The 27,039-nt window shown below is 48.0% G+C and overlaps 1 long non-coding RNA gene across 5 annotated transcripts in view; it reads left to right on the top strand.

Annotated features, from left to right (window-relative positions):
- The window catches only part of LOC120361157 (uncharacterized), a 45,814-nt gene extending 29,014 nt beyond the window's left edge, over positions 1-16,800 (top strand). For 3 of the 5 annotated variants that reach the window (XR_012517425.1, XR_005577513.2, XR_012517424.1), the window contains exons 2-4: positions 3,534-3,902; positions 4,373-4,526; positions 15,260-16,800. This is a non-coding gene — a long non-coding RNA (uncharacterized LOC120361157). Of the gene's footprint in view, positions 1-3,533; positions 3,911-4,372; positions 4,527-14,672 lie in introns of all 5 variants that reach the window. The other 2 variants (XR_012517426.1, XR_012517427.1) reach the window with 2 other exon arrangements.
- The last annotated feature ends 10,239 nt before the right edge of the window (positions 16,801-27,039 follow it).

Below are 27,039 nucleotides of genomic sequence, written 5' to 3'. Positions count from 1 at the left end.
TGGAATCCTGGCCCCCAAAGATGCACAGATGTCACAGGCCAGGTGACGCCTAGAAATTCCCAGTCCTCTGACCCATGGGTGCAGCCTGGCCTGCTTTCCTCCATGGTCACTATTTTTCTCAGGCCATCAGCAAGAGACTGAGAGTTCTCTAACTCTACTGGGTGTGCTGGGCGCTGGCTCACTGAAATCTAGGACAACAGTCCTGACTCTCAGAAGTGGAAAATAAGGGGCCTTAAAGCTGAAAATGAGAGCCTTGTTCTGCAAAAGAGGAAGAGCACCTTCCGTGTTGCTGAGACTGGCTTAATCCACTTAATGCCTTTCAGCTTAGTCACATGGAGGGACTAGCCCCAAGGTCATGGCTACAGCACCAGCCCCTGGTCCCAGGCAGCTGCCCAGTATGCTCATGTGGTTAGAATGTCACAGAGTAGGACGCTGGGCCAAGCACATGCACTATTCTGTCCACCAACCAAGCACAGGTTAAACCTTTTGTAGACACTGAGAGCTGTGCTTCTCAGGGAATTAAAGGGTAGCTTTTGAAAACTATTTTTCTTTGTTCTTTCTCATCTCCATATACAATGCCCTTCTTGAATGAGGTGAAGCCCGGAATCTAAGGATCGGTTTTAAAGTGCAGTGGGTTTTTCCAGATCACTCATGAACACTCTGCTTCATCTCACCCGTCTCCTGGCTGTCATTAGCTAGAACACAGGCCTGCATGTGGAGGGGACCCCCAGCATCTCTGCGGCAGCTCAGAAGGGCATGGAGTGAGAGGCAGATGGAGCTTCCCTGCTGTTGTGCAGCTGTTTAATCACCACCTCGCCTCGCAGGCAGCTCCCGCTGCTGGACTGAGGATGTGCTGCTGTATGACATGGCCTTGTGCTGCAGGCAGATGCTAGGACCCACGCAGGCCTGTCATGCAAGTGCTACGATGAACAGGAGCAAGTGTTCACTTTGCATTCAGGGTTTTTTGTTTTGTTTTGTTTTTGAGACGGGGTCAGGCTGTAGTGCAGTGGTGCGATCACGGCTCACTGCAGCCCTGTCCTCCTGGACTCAAGTGACCCTCCCTCCTTAGCCTCCTGAGTAACTGAGACTACAGCCACGTGCCATCATACCCAGCTAATTAATTTTTATTTTTAGTAGAGACGGGGTCTTGCTGTGCTGCCCAGGCTGGCAGGCCCCGGTTTTGCAGCTGTACTTGCTGACCCAGCACATCGCTTCTGCTGAATCTTAATGAAAACATTCTTGAACAGGGATGAGTCACAGATGCTTTCATGAAACCGATTTCAGAGCACTGTGGGCCCAGGTCCTCCGTGGATGCAGCGCTCTTCCCATGGGTGCACCATGCTCATTTATTCCTGGAGAAGGACCTGAGGCAGTAAATGTCGAAGGAATGTCACAGCTCACTTTTTCTGCTCTATCTCTGGCTCTGCTGCTTTTGTTTTTGTTTTAAGAGACGATACCACATTCTGGTGGAGAGGGGGTGCCCTGGGGAGTCATTTTTGGTGCCGGGGAGGGTATGAGAACACCGGCACAAGGAAAACCTTCTCTAACTGCATTAGTTTTTCTAGATTTTTTTCTATTGTGGATTAAAAAGCTGGAAATGCAGAATCTGTTAGGAAGACAGGCCATGTGCTTTCATGATACACAATGGATCTTAAAACCATCCACCCTCCAGCTCATCTGTGTTGGCGAACTGTGAAGCCAAATAGCACTATAAAAAGCATCCTATGCTGCAACTCTGCCTGATGCTGCAGCTGCCAGCGACCCCTCTTTGGAAGGGCGGCTGCTGAGCGCGGGCACTTGCTGAGGTTACTGAGAGCCGTTGCTGCTCGCTTTCGCATGCCTCGCAGCACCTCCCAAAAAGAAAGCACTCCCACGCTGGGTCTGGCCTCTCCTCCTTCCCTGGCTGTTCCCAGGCCGCTGCTGTGCGTGTTCGCTTACTTCCCTCTAGAGCGGAGCTGGCGCTGGTTTGGGCAGCACAGGAAGTGTGTGGCACCCGGGTGCCTAAGCACCAGACGGAAGGAGGAGGCTGGATGGCAGCGGTGTCCCTTCTGTCATCCTGCCCTGCTGCTGATGTCTCCCTGGTCTCTCTTCTGGGCTCTTAGCGCATTCTCCAATAGATGTCCACACACAGGGCTAAGTTCAGGTCTTCAGGGCACTGCTTAGGAGGACAGGTGCAGTAAGGGTGAGGCCCCTGGACACAGTGTCCTCCCCGGGGCTCTCTCCCCAGCCCTGACGAGGCCCGTTCTCTGCTCTGTCTAGGGCTCGTCGAGGGCGTCTCCCCACTTCTTTGAGAAGCAGCTTGTTTGCCTTTCTCTTTCAGCACTCGCCCATTTATCGCAAACCCAGAAGAGATTAGGCAGCCACGCAGCTCCTGCCTGGAGTGGAAGACTTATGACTTCAGTGCTCCCAAGAGGTGGTGCAAGTTGAAAACATGATCAGATGCCAAAAAAGGTCTAGATTGATTCATATGTGGCTGATGCCTGAACATTTTCAGAGGGACCCAGGAATTCCTTCCAACAAGCCTCTGCTGTGTACAGAGGCAACAGGAAGGCGATAGCAGGTCGTGCCTGGCGCTCAGGGAGTTCTCGGTCCAGGAAGGAGGCGAGTTGCCCGCCCACACATCTGGCAGGAGGGGTACCCTGCTGGGGGCCAGGCACCCAGAATGAAGCAAGCCCTCCCATGCATGCTGCTCCCAGCCCCCTTTTTTTTTTTTTTAAGCAGGGGCTGAACACAGAGGTGCACAAATCAGACTCCAGTCTTGAATAGTGATGTGTGTGCTCACCGAACTCCTGTGGGGCTGAGCCTACATGGATTAAAGACTTGTGGGGAGGCCGGGCGTGATGGCTCATGCCTATAATCAGCACTTTTGGAGGCCAAGGTGAGGTCAGGAGTTCGAGACCAGCCTGACCAACATGACGAAATCCCATCTCTTCTAAAAAAAAAAAAACAACATATATATATATAATTAGCCGGGCATGGTGGTACATGCCTGTAATCCCAGCTACTTGGGAGGCTGAGGCCGGAGAACTGCTTGATCCCAGGAGGCAGAGGTTGCAGTGAGCTGAGATTGCACCATTGCACTCCAGCCTGGGCAACAAGAGTGAAACTCTGCCTCAAAAAACATGGGGAAATCTTCCCCCACTCAGCTGTCTCTCACATTCTGTGCCTCCTGGAGACTGTTCAGAATTTCTCTCTCTTACAGCCAAGCCTCCTGCTGTGTGGCTCTCTCACTCCCCCTCCCCTTTGTCAACATCAAACCGCATTTCCCCTGTATCCCTCAGCCCCGGAGACGGAGACGTCTTCTTTACTTCTCCTTCCTTTTTCAGTAGGTCTCGGTTCCCTTGCAAGTTCTTTCCCACCCCTCCCCCCCATCAGCCCGTGGAGGCTTGGGGTGGAGCACAGCAAACCGAGGGGCCTCCTTCGGGATCCCGCGACAGTGCAGGGCTGCCCCTGAGCCCTGGACCTCTGGAAAACAGCCAAGGACAATCGCCCACACTTGTATGTCAGATGTCTCCCACACTTTTGTGTTCCAGGAAATGACTTTCTGCAAAGAACCACTCTTCCCCACGAGACTTAGAGAAGACCCGCTTGTCATGGACTGACTTGTGTCCTCCTAAAATTCAGATGTTGGAGTCCTAACCCCCAGTAACTCAGAGTGTAACCGTATTGGGAGAGAAGGTCTTGAAAGAGGTGATTAAGGTAACATGAAGTCACTAGAGTGGGCCCTAATCCAACCTGACAGCTGTCCTCATACGAAGAGGAGATGAGGGCACAGACAGACACGGACGAAAGACCATATGGGGACACAGGGAGAAGATAGCCACATACAAGCTGAGGAGAGAGGCCAGAGAAGAAACCAGCCCTGTCCATGCATTGATCTGGGACTTCCAGCCTCTAGCACGGTGAGACGGTGAGACGATGCATGTCTGTGGTTAAGCCCCTACTCTGTGGTGCTTTGTTATGGCAGCCCTAGCAGACCAGGGGGTCCATTCATAAATGCCCTATACTTGTTCTTGTGATTCCCGTAAGAGTCATAGGTGACCCCCTGTCTCCTGTGATAAGGACACATAGAGACCCTCCAAATGACCATTCTTTGTTTATTAAATGATTAGCTGAACTATTTGTCCCTCCAAAGGAGCTAGAAACAGAGCTAGATATTCCTTGTCCAGCTGATTGACAAATGCCTCCTGATGACAAAAACATCCCAACTGTAAAATCACCCCCACCTAGAACTGGTTCACTCCTCCCTATGAAAGTCTAGACAAAACCACCTGCCAGGGCACTCTGGTTTGGGGATCTGGGTGCTCTCCCTACTGCCATAGCCTGAACAAAGTCAATTTGCTTACAAAGTTCAGGTCTTTATCTTTGACAGTTGGCTGCTGTAACATGGATGAGATTGGAAGCCCATCTGGAGCCCTGTCTTCTCCACCCAGGGACTGAGGCTGCTTGAGCTCATCGAGCTCCTTCTGTCTTCCATGAGTCTAGCTCCTGGCCCCATGCTCTGGATCTCCATCCCTGGCAGCATGGTAAGGATTTGATTTTGATTCTTTGCTTGAGTGCTCTTCTGGCTTTGTTTTGTAGTTGGCTTCTGTTTAACCTTGGTACAATGGGGATTTCTCAACCTACTTTTCAACCCCTTTAAAAATCCCTTCCAATGATATGTTTTCCACTGTGATGAGAATTCAGTTCATTATCTCAAAAAATGGCAAGAGTTCGCTGAAGACAACTTGGACTGCAGTGATCCCTCTGGGGCACCTGGAATCTCCCTAATCATGTCCATCTACAAGTCTCCCTCAAATTCTGGGGCTCTAAGGTCTCTTCTCTTCAAAGGTCAGCTAATTTTGCTTGGTATAAGGAGGCTGAAACACGAGAAAGTGTCTCCAGTCTGGTTCAAACTGAGCAGTCTCTTAAGGATGTCTCTCTCACTACCAGCCTCTCCTCCCACTACTTCTCCACCCTGAACAAAACCTCACAACTGGTTCCTCCCCACACCCTTCTATAGGCCCTGCTCTGATGCTTCCCCCCGCCCACCCAATATTCCTCTTTAGTCTGAGGGACTTTTTTTCTCCTTCAGCCCCTACTCCCCAGTCTCCCCTGCTCCCACTTCCCTATTTCATCCCGATTTATTGGTGCTTCCCCATCTTGATGAAAGGCCCATGGCCCAAGGGCCCAACTGGATAAGGACTCGCTCAGGTCCATATGCTATTGTTAGGGGCTTTTCAGATAGTGAGAATGGGGAAGAGTTTAGCAATCCATTCAGTCTGGTCCTTGGGGCATGTTTTCCTGGGTTCCCTGAACTGTATCCATTTTTGCAGCTGTTAGTGGGTACCAGAGATACCACCTTATGGTTTGAAAAAGCCAGATGGGCTACTCTTCATGAGGACTTTCAAAGAAATCAGAACACCCTGATGCAGGCCAAAATTATAGGGGAGAGAAACTGATGGGTCAAAGATAAAAGATGGCAGGCCACACAGAGATGAATTTGCCTCCCTCTGTAGACGTACATGAGAGAATGTTAGGAAGGATGACACTTCGAGAGAGTCAGTTGAGAGAGGTACTAAAGCTTAACAAAATATATGATCTGTTCTTATATTTGATGACTGAGCCACTTTTGCTTTTATTATTAATTGTGTTAATGGCTTATGATCGGAAATCAGAGATATTACCCCAAAACCCAACGTAAGTAGGCAGAACGCTCCTCTCTCTCAAAGTGTACGCTAGCCCAACACCCTGATGACTCCATGAGAGAAAAGGCCAAGTCAACACAGTGAAAACTGACGGCAGCACAACTTCACTGACCCCAAGGGAGCAAACTAGGCCAATCTGCTCATTCCAACCCCCTGCTTCAGTGACATATGTGCAGATACAAATCAAAAGAATGCTGGACTTGGCATTGCCTGGTTTTAAAACACGAAAGAGAGGAAGACTTTAAATATCCATGTTTTCATGACTTTCTGGAGGGATGCTCCCCCTTGTGTCCGCACTAACTCATAAGAGGAGAGAATCTTCCCCACCAATGGGCACCCCACTCCCTTCTGAATGGACCCACAGCAACACATCTCACCACGATCACCTCTCACCATTCTCATAAGAGCACACAAGCCATGCTTGTGGCAGGACTGGATAAGCATCCATGTGCTGCCTTTATCAGTACCTTTTTCTGTCTTCCTAGGATCCTCCCTGCCCAGCACAACTTCTTAGTTCCAGTACCCAGTAAACCTCCTGCAAGGAGAGTTACTTTCCAACTGGACTATCGGGAGTTTTGCTCCCTTAAGGGCCCTGGGTCCCCACCTTGCATCTTTGCCCTTTCATGGCTCTCATTGACCGTCACACTTCTCTTACTTCTGTCAAAATCCCTGATCCCCCTTTAAAGCCTCAAGTACGAACTATGCTAACTGAAATACCCAACTGCCTTTACGCTGCTCACTCCACTGACACAGGCCAAATCAAGAAGGCCAGACCTCTCAAAGTAGAAATAGAACCTTCCATGCCACTCTCAACATTACCGTAAAATACTTAAGACAAGACTTCTCCAAGATCTTCGACTTATAATTCAAGGTGTCTTACACAAGGCACTCGTAGTCTCCATGTCTAATTCCTGTGATACTCCTCTCCTCTCAGTAAAGAGGCTGAGTAGGATACCAGCTAGTCCAAGGCTTGCAAGCAATTATTCAAATAGACAATACCAGGCTTTCTCTAAGGACCCCACATCATTCTGGCTTCTCTCCACTCAACACTATTATTCTCACAGTCATCCACTTATGTTCTGCGTTTTTTGTTTTTTGTTTTTTTTTTGACTTGGAGTCTTGCTTTGTTGCCCAGGATGGAGTGCAATGTTGCCATCTTGGCTCACTGCAAACTCCGCCTCCCAGGTTCAAGTGATTCTCCTGTCTCAGCCCTCTGAGTAGCTGGGATTACAGGCACACACCACCATGCCCGGCTAGTATTTTTTTTTTTTTTTTTGTATTTTTAGTAGAGACCAGGTTTCACCATGTTGGCCAGGCTGGTCTTGAACTCCTAACTTCAAGTAATTCACCCGCCTTGGCCTCCCAAAGTGCTGGGATTATAGGCATGAGCCACCATGCCCGGTCATGTTCTGCTTTTATCAGTATGCTTTCAACCCTGACTCAAATATCCTTTTGCCTTCATGTGAAAAGGTGAATAATATGCATGGACCGCCATGCCTTAGGGGTTTACTGAGGCCCTCACCTATCTTTCTAGGACCCCTTGCATGCTGTTCTGGGCTCTGGCTGATGAGGAGGAATGCCTTGGATTCAGTTTTCCATTTTATTTGTCTATAAAGCCCTAATGTGAACAATTTTTTTCTTGATAAGTATTTTCAATAACAACCAAGTAACTGAGTTTCCCCTAGATCAGCGGCTCTTAACCAGGGGTGTCTTGCCCCGTCAGGGGACAATTGGCAATGTCCAAAGAAGACACTTTTGCTTGTCACAAGTGAAGGGGAGGAGACGCTCCCAGTGCCTCGTGGGTGGAGGCCAGGGATGCCACTATACATCTTGCAGAGCATGGGATGGTCCCACATCAAAGAATGATCCCATGAAAAATGTCAGCAGTGTCAAGGCTTAGACATGCTAATCAAGACAATGACCCTTTCCAATCTTATCTGAGAAATAGAAAGAACTCAACCAGTTTGCTTTGGTGATGGAGGATGGTTCTTACAGCAGTGTCTTCTATTTAAGTTGTATGAGCTATAGTGTAGAAAGAAAAATGGCATAGTTGTCTTGTTTTTGGATGAAAAAATTGGTCCAGGGCACACCATGAAGGGTGATTCTGGGAAATCAGATATTGCTGATGCAAGAGAAGTTGGCTGGGAGCAAGCTCTGGGTTCTAGCTCGAGTTCTAATGTCAATTTGCTGGGTGTCCGGGACTGTCACTCTTCTGTAGTGGTGGAACTAAAGCACTTTCAGACCTCTGCTGCCTCTAACAGAGTTTCTTCTAGAACAAGTCCATGCATGAGTCAGTTGAGAGAGTTGCTAAAACTTGACAGAATATAAAGGAATAAGGAAGAAGAAGCCATTCCAGCTTTACCCTTCCACTTCCGTCTGCAGGGTACACTCACTCATAGCACGGGCTCCCCGTGTGACCCATTCCCCTCCTCCACTTGGGCTTGCAGGAAGGCTGGCCAGGGGTGAGGTCCGTGCTTGGGGACTGCTGATGTAGGCATGGGTTGAGCAGAGGGAACTCTGTGGCACCTGTTTTTAAAATGTAGTCCAGGGTGAGCAGTGGTTTGTGAATGTTCTCAAGAAAGAAATGGTGACTAGCCTTGGGCATTTTGATGTTGCTCTTTGAAAAGATCCATATTCTCTTTTGAGATGAATTATAGCTCACTTGTGATATTTCTTTATTTCTTTTAAATATATTTTTTAAATATTTAAAATTATTTTAATTTTTATTATTTTTTTAAGAGATAATGCCTCGCTCCATTGCCCAGATTGGAGTGCAGCGGCACCGTTTTAGCTCACTGCAGCCTTGAACTCCTGGGCTCAAGTGATGCCCCCACCACAATCTCCCAAATAGCTTGGAGTACAGGTGTGACTTACGATATTTCTTATTACACAGGAAGGTAAATTTTTTTCTTTAACTTGCAAGAAGAGGTCTGTGGCATTTTTAAAATTTACTTTTGTTTTTACAAACAAGTAGAGTAAGTGATTTAAAAACATATACACATGAAATCTTTTTCATAGGTGATCCATATTACATGGTAAGCAATTTAAACACACAAAAGGTTGTACAGACAAAAAAGAAGTCTTCCTCTCTCAGCTCGGGGTTAGGTGATTTTTGTTTTCTTATCCATGTGGTCTTGGGGGGCACTGAAGAAGTTGGAGAGTTGATGCCATAGTGAAGCGCGCACCACACTGAGAAGGCTCAGGTCTTGGGACAGCTTAGGAAAGGAAACTGAGTGGCCACGCAGAGGCTGAATGGGACGGTGCCGGGAGGATGATATTCTGTTCTGGATGCATATTTGCAGGGCAATAAATGACTGCACACACCTGAGGCAGTTGCCCTGCTGCTCTGTCAATGAAAGAAGAGGGGACAAAAATCAAGGAATGGGAACAAGGCAAGAAATGGAGGCTTTTGGAGTTACAGGCTGGAACTGTGCTGAATTTTCTTCTGAAATAGTTCACTAAGGTGTATTAGCCAACCACCTACCACTTATGTCTTTTCTTCTATGTCATCTTTCTTCTCCTTCCCTTCCCCTCCCCTTCCCTCCCCTTTCTTTCTTTCCTTCCTTCTCTTTCTTTTCTTTGTTTCTTTCTTTGTTTCTTTCTTTCTTTCTTTCTCTTTCTTTCTTTCCTTCTTTTTCTTCTTTCTTTCTCTCTCTTTCTTTCTCTCTCTCTCTCTCTTTCCCTCCCTCCCTCCTTCCTTTCCTTCCTTTCTCTCTTTCTTCCTTTCTTTCTTCCTCTTTCAACAGAGTTTTGCTCTTGTTGCTCAGGCTGGAGTGCAGTGGTGGGATATTAGCTCACTGTGACCTCTGCCTACTGGGTTCAAAAGATTCTCTTGCCTCAGCCTCCCAAGTAGCTGGTTATAGGCATACACTACCACGCCCAGCTAACTTTTGTATTTTTTGGTAGAGACAGGATTTCATCACATTGTCCAGGCTGGTCTCGAACTCCTGACCTTAGGTGAAGCCTGCTTTGGCCTCCCAAAGTGCTGGGATTACAGGCGTGAGCCACCACACCCAACCTATGTCATCATTTTCAGTGTAAGTCGTTGTCTAATATGGGGAAGTAACATGAGTTCAAAAGAATAGAGTAGGGTTGCTTGATCTTCTGTGTTTTCTTAGAACTCTATCATCTTCTTTCTATGTTAGAGCAAGTTCTGATTTGGACAAAAAGCATGGCCTCTTCGGGCTGCCAGTGCCGCCGTGTACTCGGTTATGGGCTTAATGTGTTTACTGTGCTGGCTTTGAGTCTCGCTGATTCCCACGTATCATGGGTCCCTGGAATTCTGTGCTCACGGGGCATCCCCAACATGACCTGCGCATGGGGCAGCAGGGAAGGGGGACACACTCTGTGTAGATATCTGCTCATGTGCGTCTCCACTGTCCTGTAGGACTTCACTCACCAAACACAAGTTCACAGATAAGATTAAGAATGTAGATGGTGGCCGGGCGTGGTGGCTCACACCTGTAATCCAAGCACTTTAGAGGCCAAGGTGGGTGGATCACCTGAGGTCGGGAGTTCCAGACCAGCCTGACCAACATGGTGAAACCCTGTCTTTTTTTTTTTTTTTAAAAAAAAAAAAAAAAGAACGTAGATGGTGAAGGCAGAGCATTAAGCCAAGTGTGGGCCCTTCTAAGCACGAGGTTCTGTGCAGCATGACAGGTTGGTCACCATGTGCCGGTCTGGATGTGAAACCAGGAGGGCTGAGGGGTCTTGAACCAGGAGATGAACTGCCTAAAGCCAAAAGCAATGCTCCGAGGATGGTAGAGCCAAGAGCTGGAAGGCATTTATGTTCCTGATAACAATGCAGAACCACTGGTTGTAATCTCCTTGGAACTTTCCGGACTTCTTATCTGAGATGAAAATATCCTTGTTTGTAAAGGTGGTTTGACCGGAGTGTCTGCTACTTGCAGGTGAAAGCTTTCCAGGTACACAGGGACATCTTGTCCATCATGAGTGAATGCTGTACTGCTTTACCTCCTTCTTCCTTACCCGGCTGCATCTCTGTAGCCTGCTTTTGACAAAGGTGGATACATAACTCTAAGGGACACCTAGCTATGCTGATAAGGCTCTGGAAGTCAAAAGCTAAAGAAGACCAGGGGACCAAGCTGGAAATCAGGCTCTGCAATCAGATTCCAGAGGGAGTGCCATTCCAGGCAATCACCTAGCCACGAGGGTTCCCTTCCTTCAAGATGCTGTGTTTACAGGCACTGCCTCTTTAGGCAAATAGATTACCTTGTAAGAGTGACCTGTGACCTGAAAAAGCATTAGCCCAGGCACACCCAAGCTTAAATGGCCCGTTTGAGTCTCACTGCCTCTCTGTGTTAGCTCCTCATGCTTTCAACTAAAGGGTCCTTCTGTTTAGGTGGTGAAAAAAATGATGGTTAAAAAAAAAATTAATAAACCTGGGAACCTCTGATAGCCTGTGCTCAGCCAGAGAGGTGTGTCAAGCAAAGCCCTGCCGACAGTTCTGCCAGCCTGCAGATGTCTGTTTTCCTCTCCTGGATTTGATAAGCGCTCACTTATGCCAAGGTGGCTACAATCATAGTTCAAAGGCCTCTGGCAGACGTTGTTCAGGCTGACCTGACAAACTGAAAGCCATTATCTTTTCCCTCCCTGAGACCCTGGGAGCAGTCGGCTCACTCCCTGCCAATGCCCTGAGATGGTTACTGATGTCAGGCTGAGGAATATCTAGGAGTAACGAACATAAGTAGCTGGAAAATGCCAATTCTGACAACATTGTTATCAACATTCTTAAGTCTTGCAAGCCTTTTTTTTTTTTGGAGACAGAGTCTCACTCTGTCACCCAGACTGGAGTGCAGTGGCATGATCTCGGCTCACTACAACCTCTGCCTTCCGGGTTCAAGCGATTCTCCTGCCTCAGCTTCCCAAGTAGCTGGGATCACAGGCATGCACCACAGAGCCTGGCTAATTTTTGTATTTTTAGTGGAGATGGAGTTTCACCACATTGGCCAGGCTGGTGTTCTCAAACTCCTGACTTCAGGTGATCTGCCTGCCTCAGCCTCTCAAAGTGTTGGGATTATAGGCATGAACCACTGCGCCCGGCCATGCAATTCTTAGAGTCACAGAAGTTTATGGTTAGAGAATTCCCACTGCGCCCGGCCATGCAATTCTTAGAGTCACAGAAGTTTATGGTTAGAGAATTCCCACAGAGGTGACCTGATTCAGCCCTGCCATCAAGGTCACTGAGACACAGGCATCTTGCCCAAGGTCATGCCGACCTGGGATTAGGCGTTTCCGGCCCTTTCCCCGCTTCCCACATGTATTGTTCATACCAGTTTATTGCAGTCTCCTTTAATTGGTTTGTTCACGGGACACTCTCTTCGGGATAAGATTGCAGGATTTTTTTTTTTTTTTTTTTGTATTACTTCCCCTTGTCCCCAGTGCTGTAGGGTCACAGCTGCTGAGTCAAAAGGGACTTCCTGCTGAGTGACTTTTGCCCAGGCAGCAGGGCTGAGGAGCTGGGGATGAAGGAGAGACCTGCCTGTATTCGTTCCTGTATTACACATCAGGCTTGAGTGAATTTGGTCAGGTTCAATAATGTGCTACTGTTACTCTGTAAATACTTAGAATCATGCAGTGGCAGGTCTGGAAGGAGATTTAGAGACAGCCTGGTCTTACGGTTCTCAAACTTTGCTCCAAGGAACCCTAGGGGCTCCTGTGTGGGGTGGGGAGGTGCCTTCGGTTTGACCTCTAAGAACAGGTGGGCTAGGGAGCTGAGCTGACTCAGGCCTAGGCCTTGGCCCCTTTTCTTGAGATATTTTATTTAATAAGGGTGCTGTATCAGATTTCTTATAAACAAACAGTTTGGATGGTAGAGCATGGTTGACAGCTACGAATCCAGTACGTCTCTTTCATTTTCACTTGGAGAAAACGAGGCTCATAGTGAGGGAATGAAGGAAGAGGGACTAGATCACTGCATGCACAGCTGCACACCTACCTAGTGACAGGCTGGAAAGCCTTTGCAGATGCCCCCTTGATACCTCACAGAGACGGCCTTGTCTCTCCGAGAAGTCCAAGAAGTCGTGTTTTTGGCTTAATTGAGAGGTTGAACTACAGAAACGAACTCTATGGGGGTTGCTCATCTGGGAAAAGAAAGGGACAGAATCTGCGCTTACCGAGTGACTGCGGTGTAACAGGCATGGAAAATCCATTCACTGACTCAGAGCAGGTTTGTGGAGCATCTCCTGCGTAGCAGGTACTGCCCTGCCTATCGTGGGCACTCTTTCCTGTAAGCCTCGCAACAACGCTTCAGGGGAAGCGATCACACACTCCAGAGCCGAAGGCTCTCCGGGTTATGCAGCTGGCTCATTAGTGGCAGAGCCACCTCTGAACTGACACCCTCTTAACTCCAAATCTGCTGTGCGCATCACATCCTAATATGCTTTTAATTTTTAAAAAAATGTCTCCAGAAGTCAGTGCCTGTCAGTTGCATATGAGCTTGAGCTTGCCAAAGACTTGAAACTCCGTTTAAAAAAATAAATATGAGTTTCCCTTTATCTGTTTGGAAAATGGGGGGGCATCTCAGTGCCTGTTCTCCTGGGGAGATGGTCTTTGGAACGTGGAACTCCCTTAGAGTCTTCATCTGTCTCTTGATTTGGGCTTTCATGAATGACACATATGCAACTTCAGCCTCGTCTCCTGCTCACAAGGAAAATTCTGCTCATCTTGCTGCTCAGCTGCAGGGTGGGTCTGGGAGCAGCCGTCCCTCGGGGAGATGGGTGAGGCCGTATGAATGCCAGTGATGGAGAGATAGCAAACTGTGGCGGAGGGGAAACTGTTAACGTGCACGAGGGATCCAGCCTTCAGTGGTGCAAGATGTTTTCAACTGTACTTGTCTTTCAAAAGATACTGTGTCTCAACAGAGTGTCAGCAACTTCTGAAGCCATTTCAGGCTGTATTTGTCAATCACATTTTAGAGTTCTTCCTGGGTAGGCTCTGCCCAGCTTCTGGTCGTTTAAATATTAGAAATCAGACTGATGTGGGTGCTGGGAGGGGAAGGAATTATGGAAAGACAACATGAAGGGAAGTTCAGGATTTATGGCAACTCTTGCCAGGGATTTGAGGCAAGCTGTTAGGATCTAGTTCAATCGCTCTTTCATACTGGGAAATATGATGGTTACCATTCCTTCGCATTTTCAGCATGAGTACCCAGGATTTTGTTCCCTTGCTCTTAGAGTGTGTTGTTAAAAGTTAGTGGTAGTAACGGTTCTATTGATTTTTAATTTTTTTAAGCTTTTTTTTTTTAGATGAGTTCTCCTTATGATGGCCAGGCTTGTCTTGAACTCCTGGGCTCAAGCAATCTTCTCATCTCAGCCTTCCAAAGTGCTAGGACTACAGGTGTGAGCCACTGCACCTGGCCACATTTTTTTTTTCTTGGGACAGAGTCTTGCTCTATTGGCCAGACTAGAATGTAAGGACGTGATCTCAGCTCACTGCAACCTCCGTCCCCCAGGCTGAAGCAATTCTCCTGCCTCAGCCTCCTGAGTAGCTGGGATTACACGCGTATTATTAACTGAAGAGTATATTATCCTCCACTAAAAAGTGGTAATTTCCAGATTACCTTTAAAGAAGAATGAAACACCTTCCTCTTCCAGGCAGCTAAATCTAGATATTATGTTCCTTTTTAAAGCAACTCCTTAGCAAAGATGTGGTAACTGTGGGCAAAGTATCTCTGGACAGGAGATCAATGCAAAAATGCAGCTGGAGAGGGGGCTTGGGGGCCAGTTCCAGGGAGGTTGGAGCAGCTGTGTTCTCACCAGCAGAAGTGGCCCCGCCCACCCCATCCCAATCCCTTCTCACGTGGGAGAAGGTCTATGAGCACCCTCCCTACCAGGTGGGTTCTATGACAATGTGGGCACATACTCCGGAGTGGGGACGCCCGAGGGACTTGCTCACTTTGATGTAGGAATGAAGGGAATGCCTGATGAAGCACTCTCCCTGTATGTGCTGCTTTCTAATTTGCAGTGTGCTTCTGTGGGCACTTCCCGTTCTAAGTAGAATCCTGAACAGGCTGGAGCAGATTGCCCACCCCAAGGGACAGATGTTGGCTGGTACTGTTGGTTTTCATGGAAGATTCCTCTTGACACTCCCTCCTTTTTTGTAATTGCCGTGAACTTGAGCACTGGGCCAACATAAATCATCCAAGGATGAACATGCTGCACAGGGACGGCTCCTCTTTGTTTGTTTTTGAAGGGATTCCATCTCTATTCTCTTGCCATGTGCTTCTTCACCCCCTCCCCACCCCCGCCTTGCATTTCTTTTTCTCTGGAAAAGATATTTCAACTCACAGGACTGGGATGTTGAAACGGACACCCAAGAGCATCACAGATGGGCCAGGCCTGGACCTCTCGGGGCGACATTCCTCATGACTCTTAGAAGAGATGAGAGATTTGGGACTGGTAGCAACTGGTAACATTTTCAGTGTTTGGTCAACAGCCAGGGTCGGGAGCTCTGGGAACAGCCTGATTTAGCTCTTTGTTTAAGTTTTGGGTTAGAGGCTCCCAAGAAGCTGGTGCAGGGGAAATAAATTAACAAGCATGGCTCATTCACAGCCGGGCAGCCAAATGGACAGCTCTGTAAGACTCAAGCCGACAGCGGAGAGAGTGCAACCGACAGCCTTGGCCCGGCTTTCAGAGGAGAACGTTATTCACCCCAACTGCTCTGCATCTGCCTGGATGTCGGCCAAGATCTGTGAGCACTACAGCGTTGGTATGCTTTGGGTGAGGCCTGTGGCCATGGCAACGGGTTGGGAGCAACCCGGTCCTTGGGAATGAGAACAGCGCCTAAAATCAGTCGGGAGAGGGGTAGGGAGGAGAGGTAAAGGTTGGACTTGCCTGAAGATGGAGCCGTTTTATTGTTGTGGTTTATTGCTGCTACAGTCAGAGGCTGTTTACAGAGCCCGTGCAGCTCAAGCTGGGAGCACGTTAGACTCAGCAACTACCATCAACCTATGGATTTGTTCCTATCAGACGGAGTAAATTAACTGTGGCAGTGCTGGCCATGTACCACTAACCTCCTGTGAACCAGCCCTTGTTGAAACATTTCTGCGAAAGGCTGTGGTGTTCCCGTAAGAGGGTGCATGTTAGCTCCCTTGACTAACTCTTCAGCAAGCCTCATTTTCACATACTGGTGTGCAGGAAAGAGTCCCACATGCCCCATTGACAGACATGCTCTGTATGTGGAAAGTCTTTGAGTAGAGCACTGGGCTCAGGTTTGAAGATGTGAGTTCGAATCCCAGCAAGGCCGTTGCCCCCCAATGATTTCCTCATCCACAAAATAAGGGCATTGGTGACGTGACCTCCAAGGCCTCTCCAGTTCTCACTTTCTGTGTCTCTACAGACTGGAGAGTAGAAGATTATGAGGCACTTTTATTAGTTGAGTCTTCTTCCTTTTCGATTTCCATTTCTTTAAAGCCATCAGCTAGAATTGAAGACAAGTTTTTTATTTTATTTTTATTTTTAACAGAGTCTTACTCTGTTGACCAGGCTACTGGAGTGCAATGGTGTGATCTCAGCTCAGTGCAACCTCCGCCTCCTGGGTTCAAGAGATTCTCCTGCCTCAGCCTCCTGAGTAGCTGTGATTACAGGCACATGCCACCACGCCAGCCTAATTCTTGTATTTTTAGTGGTGATGGAGTTTCACCATGTTGGCCAGGCTATTCTCGAACTCCTGACCTCGAGTGATCCGCCTGCCTCAGCCTCCCAAAGTGCTGGGATTATAAGAGTGAGCCACCATGCCCGGCCAAAGACAAGTTTTAACAATGGATAGGTTTCTTTTCTTTCTGTATCTCTCTTTAAAAAAAAATTTATATACTGTGTAAAAAAATAAAGGCTGAGCATGGTGGCTCATACCTGTAATCCCAGCCCTGTGGGAGGCCAAGGAGGGAGGATTGCTTTTGAGTTTGAGACCAGCCTGGACAACGTAGTGAGACCCTGTCTGTACAAAAATTTTTTTTTAAAAATTAGCCAGGCATGGTGATGTGTACCTGTAGACCTAGCTACTCTGGAGGCTAAGGCAGGAGGATCACTTGAACCTGGGAGGTTGAGGCCACAGTGAGCTATGATTGTGCTACTGAACTGTAGCCTGGGCAAAAGAGCAATACCCTGTCTGTTACAAAAAGACTATTTTTTAAGGATAGTTTTCGGTTCACAGCAAAATTAGGATGGTACAGAGATATGTCATATGTTCCCTGCCCCCATATATGCACAGCCTCTTCCATTAGCAATGTCCCCACTCAAATGGTACCTTTGTTACAATCAATGACCCTATACTGACACATCATCATCACCCAAAATCCATAGTTTACATTAGGGTTCACTCTCGGTGGTATACATTCCGTGGCTTGAACAATGTCTAATGACATTATCCACCACTGCAGGATCATACAGAGTAGTCTCACTGCCCTAAAGATCCTCTGTGCTCCACCTGTTTGTCCATCCCTACGCCCTAACTCCAGGCAACAACGGATCTTTTGACCGCCTGGAGAGCTCTGCCATCTTGGGAACGGCATGTGGTTGAAATCATACGTCATGAAGCCTGTCTGGATTGGCTTCATGTGGTTTCTTTTCCTTCCTTCCTTCCTTTCTGCATTCCTAACGCTTGGAAGTATTTTCCAGCGTCATGACTTGATGGGACTTTTGCTAAGGTAAACAATCATAAAAAGTCACAAACCTTTTGTCAGCCTTATCTGCTCACCTCCAAGACAGCCCCAACACTCCTTAAGGCTCACTTTTCTGATCCGCAGATTCCCCAGCAGAGGTCCAAGCTGCTGAGCCTCACATCTTCTTTCGCCCTAGTAATCTTCACTACAGCATTGTAGCATTTGAGACTTTTCATATGAAGTGATAGTCCTTCTTCTTCTTTTTTTTTTTTCTTTCTGGGCTCACTGCAACCTCTACCTCCTGGGTTCAAGTGATTGTCTTGCCTCAGTCTCCTGAGTAGCTGGGATTACAGGCGTGCCACCACACCCAACCAATTTTTTTTTGTTTTTTTGTTTTTTAGTAGAGATGGGGTTTCACCATGTTGACCAGGCTGGTCTGGAACTCCTGACCTCAGGTGATCCGCCCCACTTGGTCTCCCAAAATGCTGGGATTAAAGGCGTGAACCACCGCACCCAGCCTGAAGCCATAGTTCTTAACCCTAGTTGTGCAATAGAATTATCTGGGGAATTTAAAAATTAGACAAAACCCATGCCCAAGATTGTGATCTAATTGGTCTTGGGTAGGGCCAGGGCATTGGTATTTTTTTTTAACGTTTCCCAGGTGATGCTAATGCGGCCATTCTGCAAGCCACAGTTGAAAGGTTGATTCAAGCATCTTGTTGCTGAGCGAGTGTTATCCTTACCGTATGACTCTGCAGGTTGTTTTCTTGTGTTCTAATGTGGCTGCCCTGTTGAGGCGTACCCCTTAGATTGGAGACCACTCCCTGCAGTAGGCAGCCTGAACTATGATCCTCAGCGATCCCTGCTTCCCGGTATTCAGGCCCTGGTGTGATCCCCTCCCCTTTAAGCCTGGGCTGGATTAGTGACTTACTTCTAACCAACAGCATATGGCAAAAATAAATGTTTATTCTTTTAAACCTCTATGCTTTGGAGTCATTTATTACACAGCAAGGATAACAAATACGCTTTCTGAAAGAAGAGGTGGTTTCTTAGGCAGGAATATGTTCCTAGGAGGGACAGACTGTATGTTGATTTTGAAGAATGGAGAGTCTAAGAGTGCGTCCCCAGGGGAAGTGTTAGACGGCCCAGATTGTGGGGCTCTGGAGAGACAGGTGACAAATTAGCGGACTCCTGCCGGCTAGACGGGTGCTTCTCCTGTGCGCACACACATAGGAGAGCCTGGGCACTCCTAAGATGTGGATTCTGGTTCAGCAGATCTGGGTTGGTGTCCAGGAATTCTACAAACTCCCAGGGGGTGCTGATGCTGCTGGTCTGGGGACCACATTGTAGGGGGCAAGGAACTGTTCTAATTAGATTCATGTTTCTCTCTGTGCTTACTTCCTTTTAAAGTACAGCGGTCGTCTTTATACCACCAACGACTTCCCAGGGCTTCCAGAAGCCAGGGAAGTGGGCTTTGCCCTTGGGGAGTTAGGAAGCAGAGCGGCGCCCCCGTGAGGCCATGTGGTGGAGGCGGCGATGAGGCCTGGAGTCTAAGATTTGGGTCGAATCACAGGAAGAAGCTATTGACAAAAGTCAAACATGGTCCAATGTTGGCAATTTCATAAGCTTCCAATCATTAAGGGATCAAAGTCTGAACAGCTACCCCCGCCGAGAGGTCTGCCTTTCCTTGCCAGGCTTGGAGTGTCCCTCTTTATTTAAAAAGGAGAGGATTCCACAGCAGAGCTTCTCAAACTCTTCCACCCAAAGTCCCCTCACCGCAGAGAGACAGGAGTCCTGGCCGTGTAGCCTAAGCAGCCAGGAGAAAAGCCTTGGCCTTAATTTATAAAATGATTTCACATGAATCGATGGCATATGTTTATGATAATATCATCTCCTCCTATAAAGGAGGAGTTTTATGTGTAAAACTGCGGCCCCAGCTAAACGCACTTAGTCTAACTGAGCCCTAGGACTGGCCTCTCCAGTGTGAGAGGCGTTGCCAGCACCCCTGCTCCCCAGGTCCCACTCTGGGACCCCACCTCCTCAGACCCTCCCACTTCCTCGCACTCTCTGGCGTCTCCTTCTTGACCCTGTCCCGTCACTCTTGCTTTTCTCAGAGTCCATAGTCATCTCTTGTCTTCACCTTGGTCTCTGCCAAGTATGGGTCCAAGTCACACATTTGGACTGTGATCACAGGAACCCCAGACCCCAGACCTCCCAAAGCATCCTATGGAGGAGAGACCTCACCCTCCTGGACGGACCCCATCTCCCTAGCTAGACCTCACCTTCTCAGGTAGATCCCATCTCCCCAACTAAAACTCACCCTCCTGGGTGGACCCCATTCCTCCAGCTAGACCTCACACTCCTAGATGGACTCCACCCTCCTGGAGATACATTCCCCTCCTGTGTAGCCTCACGTGGCTACACACCCCTCTCCCCGGGTTCTGGGCAGCAGAGTGTCTCTGTGAAAAGGATGCTAAATGATTTCCTCATACTTCCAGTTTGCAGCCTCTAGTGGACTCTCCCCGGGGCTAATGGTTCCTTCGCTCACGATTTCTCCAGGCTTTGCCTGATGACAAGTGTATTCTGAGACTGTCCTAATGATATAGATTTTAGGCTCCATCCCGGTTCTACTAAATCTGAGTGTTTGGGGGAGGAGCTGCGGTTCTGCATCTAGACACTCCCTGCAGGACCCTTCCTGGGAGGCAAGCCCTGGGAGCACCGCTGAGGTCCCAATGCCCATCCTCAGTGGCCAGCAGGGGACGTGCTCGCTGTCCCTCAGCCTCGACTCCCACCATCACCCCAGCTGGGTTTGGCACTGTCTCCTTTCTCACTCAGAAGATTAAGGCCATCTGCTCTGTGCTTCCCAAGTTTCCCATCCTCCACCCTCAAAACTTCTCCCTGTTTCCCAGTCCTTCCTCTTCTCTTAGAAAACAAACATCTTCCCAGGCTGCCTCCCCCGTGGGTCTGGGCTCCTCCTTGCTGTCTCCCTGGCACCCTGCCTTTCTAGCCCTCCTTCTGCACAGCCAGTGTTTCCCTCAACAATGGACTTGTTTTGTTTTACAAATTGCACGTTTTGTCTTCTCCTCCTTAAAATCCAAAACATCTGAGAAGTAACTCGGCTTCCCCCTCAAGCTACTGATATGGAAGAGGGGGCAGAGAAGTGCTGGGAACGGAAGGGTGTACTCACTGGCTAGGGCTCCAGCCCTGGCCCTGTGCCCACAGACCTAGGCGAGGACAGGTATTTCTATTTTTGTGCCTAAATGTTGCATTTCCCAAGAACACCCCGCCAGCCACACCCCCATCCTGTGCCTATAAAAAACCAGAGACCCTAGTGGGCATGGACACCAGCCACTGGACGTCAAGAGGAAGACGCTGGTGTAAGAGCACACCAATAGAGGCCCATGGCAGGGTGGCAGGCCATAGACAGGCAGAACAATGTAGAAGACCACCTTCCCACTCCATCTCCCTTCTAGCTCCCTCATCTGCTGAGAGCTACTTCCACTCAAGAAAATCTTGTACTCACTCTCCAAGCCCATGTGTGATCTGATTCTTTTGGTACATCAAGGCAAAAACCCTTGGGATACAGAAAGCCTCTGTTCTTGCGATGAGGCAGGGGGTCTAATGGAGCTGACCAAGAATGGCTAAACTAAAAGAGCACCCTGTAACACAGGCCCACTGGGGCCTCAGGAGCTGTAAACATTCACCTTTAGACATTGCTGTGGGTCAGAGCCCCACAGCCTGCCTATCTGCATGCTCCCCTAGAGCTTTGAACACCGAAGAAGTGAGTCACACCCCAATCGCAAGCCTGCAAGAGGGATCAGGGAACTTTCCCTGTTTCACCACAAGCTCAAGCTCCGCCTTCCTCTCACTGCACTCGTTCATCTCTGTGTATGGGTCTGGCCTCACACAGTGCCCTGCATCATGCTTTGCAAGGCCTTTGCCGGAAGCCTAGGTGAAAGGCAGAAGAGGCGCTCCTGCAGCATTGCAAGGCAGAGATCATAGTTAGAAGCTGAGGACTAGACTCCCAGTTTGCCCTTGGACTGGGCAGCCCCTTGGATTTTCTTTTCCCTGACATTGCTGTACCGATCCAAGGCCTTGGGGCCTTGCTACAGACACACAAGGCCACGCCTGTCGTTGCATGAATAACTAAAGAAAGCCCAGAGAATGAGTAAAATGACCACACTGTATGGCTCTGGAGGACTGGAAGTTACCGAGGCCTGTGAGTGAGTCTTTTGCACAGACTGCAACAGAGGGCCTCAGAAAAGACCTTCAGGAGCTGTGGGGACATCTGGGTCAAATGCCACCTCCAGACTGGGCCCCCAAACTGGCACTCATTATTTTACTCCTACCCTACCCACCCGTCTGATAGGCCATTCCTAAAGTAGCAGAGGGGCTCTCAACGGTGCTCACCAGGCCCAGAGCTCAGTATTTCCCTCATTCCGCTTGATGGGGCTTGTGTAACCAAGGATGGCAGATGGGACAATCCCTGTTGGTAAGACTTGGAGTCGATTCTGACCGGCCAGAGATAAAACCCAGCACCTTTATCTTTCCTCTTCATACCTTCTTCAGAGAGATCTTCTTTTGTAGCAGTTCTTGAACTGTGATCTGTGAGGTGTGGTTGTGAGAGTTTTTTTATAGAGAATTCCGGGTTTACTAGACCCAGATCCTTCGACTAGAACAGGCACCCAGGAAAAGGGCTGACTAAACCCCCTTTCCTCTTGTCTCATTTGGTGAAGTCAGACTAGGCTGCTGGGATAGGCAGACCTTAGCATCACTTCCATCTTTCCATGGTACCTCACAGAATCTTTGGCCGTTGGAGAGCTAATCAAAAGACAAGTTTAATAAGAGAAGAAAATGCTTGGATTTGAAGGATGGCTGAAAAGTCCCATTGAGCAAGACCCTCCAATGTAGCCCCTGTGGAGTGGCCATCTTTCTGATGACTTCAACTGGGAACATGAGCCCAGAACCATTGCTGGTGTGCATTCCATCGCTCCTCCCTGCATCTGTCTATGTGCATTGCTACAAGTTTAGACAGCGAGTTACGTTTAGTGTATTGGTGCATTATTCTTTATTGTATCCACGGTATCTAGCACAATTCTTGTTATTAGAGCTGGGTAAATGTCATTGATTAATCCAGGGCAGATTCTCTCTCTCTCTCTCTCTCTCTCTATTTTTTGTGAATCCTGTCTAAACAATTTGATTCAAAATTTATGACAACATTCTCTCTCTTTTTTTTTTTTTTCCTTTTTTCACTATTTGTTCACTGACTTTCCCAGGATTTTCTTTTAAATTTTTTTTTTTTGAGACGGAGTTTCGCTCTCGTTACCCAGGCTGGAGTGCAATGGCGTGATCTCGGCTCACCGCAACCTCCGCCTCCTGGGTTCAGGCAATTCTCCTGCCTCAGCCTCCTGAGTAGCTGGGATTACAGGCACGCGCCACCATGCCCAGCTAATTTTTTGTATTTTTAGTAGAGACGGGGTTTCACCATGTTGACCAGGATGGTCTCGATCTCTCGACCTCGTGATCCACCCGCCTCGGCCTCCCAAAGTGCTGGGATTACAGGCTCGAGCCACCGCGCCCGGCCCTTTCTTTTAAATTTATGACAAAATTCATGAGGCATGGTGATGTATAGACTGATAAATTGATTTTGAGTTATAGGTAGGCAAGATGCATTGACATATTTATCTATTGTCCTTTCAGTATGAAGGTTCTTCTTAGTCGCCAAAATTCCGGCTACCTGCACATCGCTCATGAGTTATTATATCATGGCATGATTATTACTGGCAGTGCCATGGCTCTTCTGGACTTTTCTGTATTGAAGCAAGACAGATCCTACCTCTGTAGTTCCCTGATAACCATGCATTTAATGATAGTTATGTCATCACTCAAGAGGCTGCCTCCTCTGGCGTGTGTCTTTCATAGTGGTTTCCACTGACCCTGTGAAAGTTGTTACTGTGCTTCTGTTGGCGATGTTCACAATTGCAAATCTTATCCAGAGCATGCAGAAAAATGTGAACAGTAGCTCTTCTTCTGGTCATGAAATGCACTGTTTTGAAACGTATGAGGTAAGGGTAGAAGAATGCATCTTCCAAGCACAATTCTTCTTCACTCTTTAGACTGCCATCCTGCATTTTTGCAGGGTTGACCCCATGCCTGCCTAACACAGAAAGTTAGTTCTTTCTGTGTTAACTCCATGCCCGCTTTCGACACTTCCTCACCCATGGGAAGGACAGGACAGAGGCCCTGAATGGAGAACTAGAAGGGTCCCATTTGGCAAGGAATGTTCATCCCTCCTCCGGCACAGCCTAAGACCTGAGAGAGCACAATGTCATCGCATCCACTGGAATCAAGAGTGTACCTGGTTGAAAACTTGGAGTGATGTCTCACAAGCCCCTAGGTACTACCTGACACATGGCACAGAGCCTGCAGAGGGGGTGACAGTGCTGTTGATGGGCACAGGGTAAAGGGTGCTTGCCATTCTCTCTACCTCACTGTTTTTGGGTGCTGAAGACCAGAGCTGGCACTAAGGAGGAATACAGAGGAGGGAGAGCTGCTGTGAAGGCCACTGATGCTGCTGAAGATGAGAGTCTGGGATAGGTCATCATTAGCCCAGAACACCGTACTCAACCAGTGCCTTCTGTGAGTGAGTCACTCCAGATCAGTGTGTCAGCACTGCAATATGGCCATACATATGAGCTGGGGGAGGAGCCCTGGTGTAACCGTGGCAGGTGACATGGGGGTCTGGGCTACCAGCTTATGTGGATTACTCATGCGTGTCCTCCGGTCCTGCCTAGGTTTCATCTTAGATATACAATTTCCATCCTATAATGCACCTTGTCCCACTGCTGACACCTCCACCCTCACGAGGTCCACCTAGTTAACATGGCCGCAGCGGCAGCTGGGCTTGCAGTACAGCTGGGGCCTGTTGCAGAGATATTTCCTACTCTAGGCTCCACTCAAAGCTAGCAGTCTTTTGTGTCATCCAGTACATGGGCTGAAGCAGCATTCCTAGGTATGAAATGTGTTGCCTCCAAAAGCAAACGAGGTACACCAGGCACCGTGCTTTCTTCTTTGTGGTAGGGAATGCAAGATGCAGTGATTTTATCTGCATTTAGAGGGGATATTCAGGAATGGTCCTGACCACTGGACCTTTAAGGACTTTATTGACATGTGTATCTCTGAATCTTCATAGGGTTTATTTCCCATCCTCTCTAGTGCATGCATCTTACCGAGGTCTCTAGTGAGATAGCCACCTGTTGTTGGCTCTGCTCCGTCACCAAGCTGTCATGATGTTCTGTGGGACATTCTGGTGGTCCACATATCCTCAGGCTATTTTAGGACAGAAGGCAGTAGAACTCATTTAGTCCTGAGGCAAAACTTCAGTTTAATATTGTTTTCTATTCTACCTAAATACAAATCATTTCTGATCCTCTTTCTTGATTGGAATGGAAAAGAATGCATTTCCCTGGTCAGTGGTTATACCAAAGGCCTCACTAATTAGTTCTACCGAAGATACATCAGGATTACTATTTGTTTAATCCTGATGTAGACTACTGTCATTCTCCAGGGTTTATCCAGTTTCTTCAGGGGCCAGGCTGGTGAATTAAGTGGAGATGTGGTTGATACCACTGCCTTGTACCCTTGAGGTTTTTAATGGTGATACAAATTTCTGCCATCCACTTCAGAATGCAATATTATTTTTGACTGACAACCTCAGCTGACAGTGATATTTTCAGTTTCCGTTTGGTGCTCTCCTCTATGACAGGTCTTAGCCCATGGGCCACAGACCCCAATGTTAAGGCTAATCCAACTATCAAGTAGATTAGTTCCCTCTGTGCACTCAGGAAATAGGGCAATGTCCACAGCATGTTGGTGGACCCAGTAGGACCACTAGGAATGGACATTAGCCAGGACTCCTCCACTTAATGCCTGTCCCTCGGGGGCCCCCACTCTAACAGGGGACTGTGATGACACTGTGGGTACCCAAGTGCCCATGTCAACTCAGAACTTTGTCCAGTAGTCCTTGGTCTGTCTGAGTCTTCCCTTTTCCCCAGAGATTAGCCACCTGGGTAAAACGTCCATAGGTCTCTTTGGGTAAGGACGACTTTTGTGGGTTGAATTGCGTCTCCTCCAAAAAGATCTGATGAAGTCCTCACCCCTGTACCTCAGAACGTGACCTTATTTGGAAAAAGAGTTTTTGTAGTTTTAACCACATGAAGATGAGGTCATTAGGGTGGATCCCACTCCAGTATGACTGGAGTCTTTATTAAAGAGTGAAATGTGGATTAATTCTTGCTGTACGGGAAGCCAGGAGGATTCCTGAGACTATGCCTGAGTACACTCTATATTGAGGATGTCGAATCTGAGTCACTCCCCTTTCCACACCCAAGGCACACATTCAGATAGGATTTTTCCCCCAGAGGGACTGATTCAGCCCCTGAAACATTCTCAGTTCAGTGTGGCAAGTGGTCTCTGAAATGAAATCTTATTCTCAAGCAGGACTTAGATACTGGCCTGGCTTTCTGTCCCCAGAAAACTCTTTGATAGAGCCCTAAGGCATTTCAAGGGCTTCTTAACAGCAGCTAGGTTTAATGAATATATTCTGTAACTTCCAGGTATTCTGTTAGGACACTGTTATCCAAACAGTGCATAACAAAACTTTGGTTCATTGGAAAGACATTCATTTCCTTGGGTTCACTGCCAATTTTTGCTTTAGGGAAGTAGAGGGTGGAGGCTCTGGTCACCATGGTGAAGACAGCCAGGAGGACAGTTGGATGTGCCTGTGTAGAATGGAGTGGGTGTGGTTGTGGGAGTGGGTTCTGAAGGGTGTGTTGCTCTGTGGGGTGAGAGTGAAGGCATGCGCTTCTCCGAGTCCCAAAGATAAAGAGAAAAGGGGGATAGATTTCTGTCTGCTCCTTTCTGTTTTACTGTCCCAGCTAATCAGACTTGTCGTGAGCAACACTGGATGGAATGAAAATAAATTCTCCTCAAAGCAGTCTGTGTTGGGGTCCAAGGAGACATGCTCACAAACACCTGCAACACATACATCCTCATGCATGCACACACATCCGTGCACAAGCACGCACATGTACACACAGGCACACATGTACACACATATCTCCCACCAATATTTTCAGCAGTGTTCATACAAGCAGTGTTGCAAAGAGGCTGGAAGCATTTCCATGTTCAGCAAAGCTCCAGGCCGTGCTGTGTATGAATAGCCTACCAGTCAACACATACACACTGTTTCATGATGACAGCATCTTATTGTTTTATTTAAGTTGTTTCTTTTCTTTTTGGCCAAGGGAGGAAATGGATCGCCTTCTCGTCCCTTTCTTCTTTCCCCTAATAACTGTCCACACGCACATTTCTCTATTTAACTCTTTGGTATTACGGAGAGGCAAATCTTGTAATTTTCTGGCATGCTGTGTATGTCTTCTGTCTCTAATGCCTGTTGACCTTGAAAAAGAATCCTACCTGTCTTTGAGAGCCTCAGGACAATTACTTTTCCTAGACCTTTTATTCAGAAGCCTTGATCCTTCCTTCTGAGGAAGAATTTGTGTCATGGAGACTATAGTCATTCTCCAGGACGTATCCAGTTTCTGCAGGGGCAGAAGCTTGTCGTAGTCTATCCTGTGTAGACAATAAAGCCCGTGCTGGTTACATGGTTAAAGACTGGGATTTGTACATTTTCCTTATATTTACTTCCTCCCTTTGTTCCTTGTGTGACAT

Source organism: Saimiri boliviensis, chromosome 4 (genome assembly GCF_048565385.1).
Source record: "Saimiri boliviensis isolate mSaiBol1 chromosome 4, mSaiBol1.pri, whole genome shotgun sequence".
In the NCBI taxonomy this organism is placed as follows: Eukaryota; Metazoa; Chordata; class Mammalia; order Primates; family Cebidae; genus Saimiri; species Saimiri boliviensis.
Note: the sequence above shows the minus strand (reverse complement) of the source record. Positions and strands in the feature narration are given on the sequence as shown.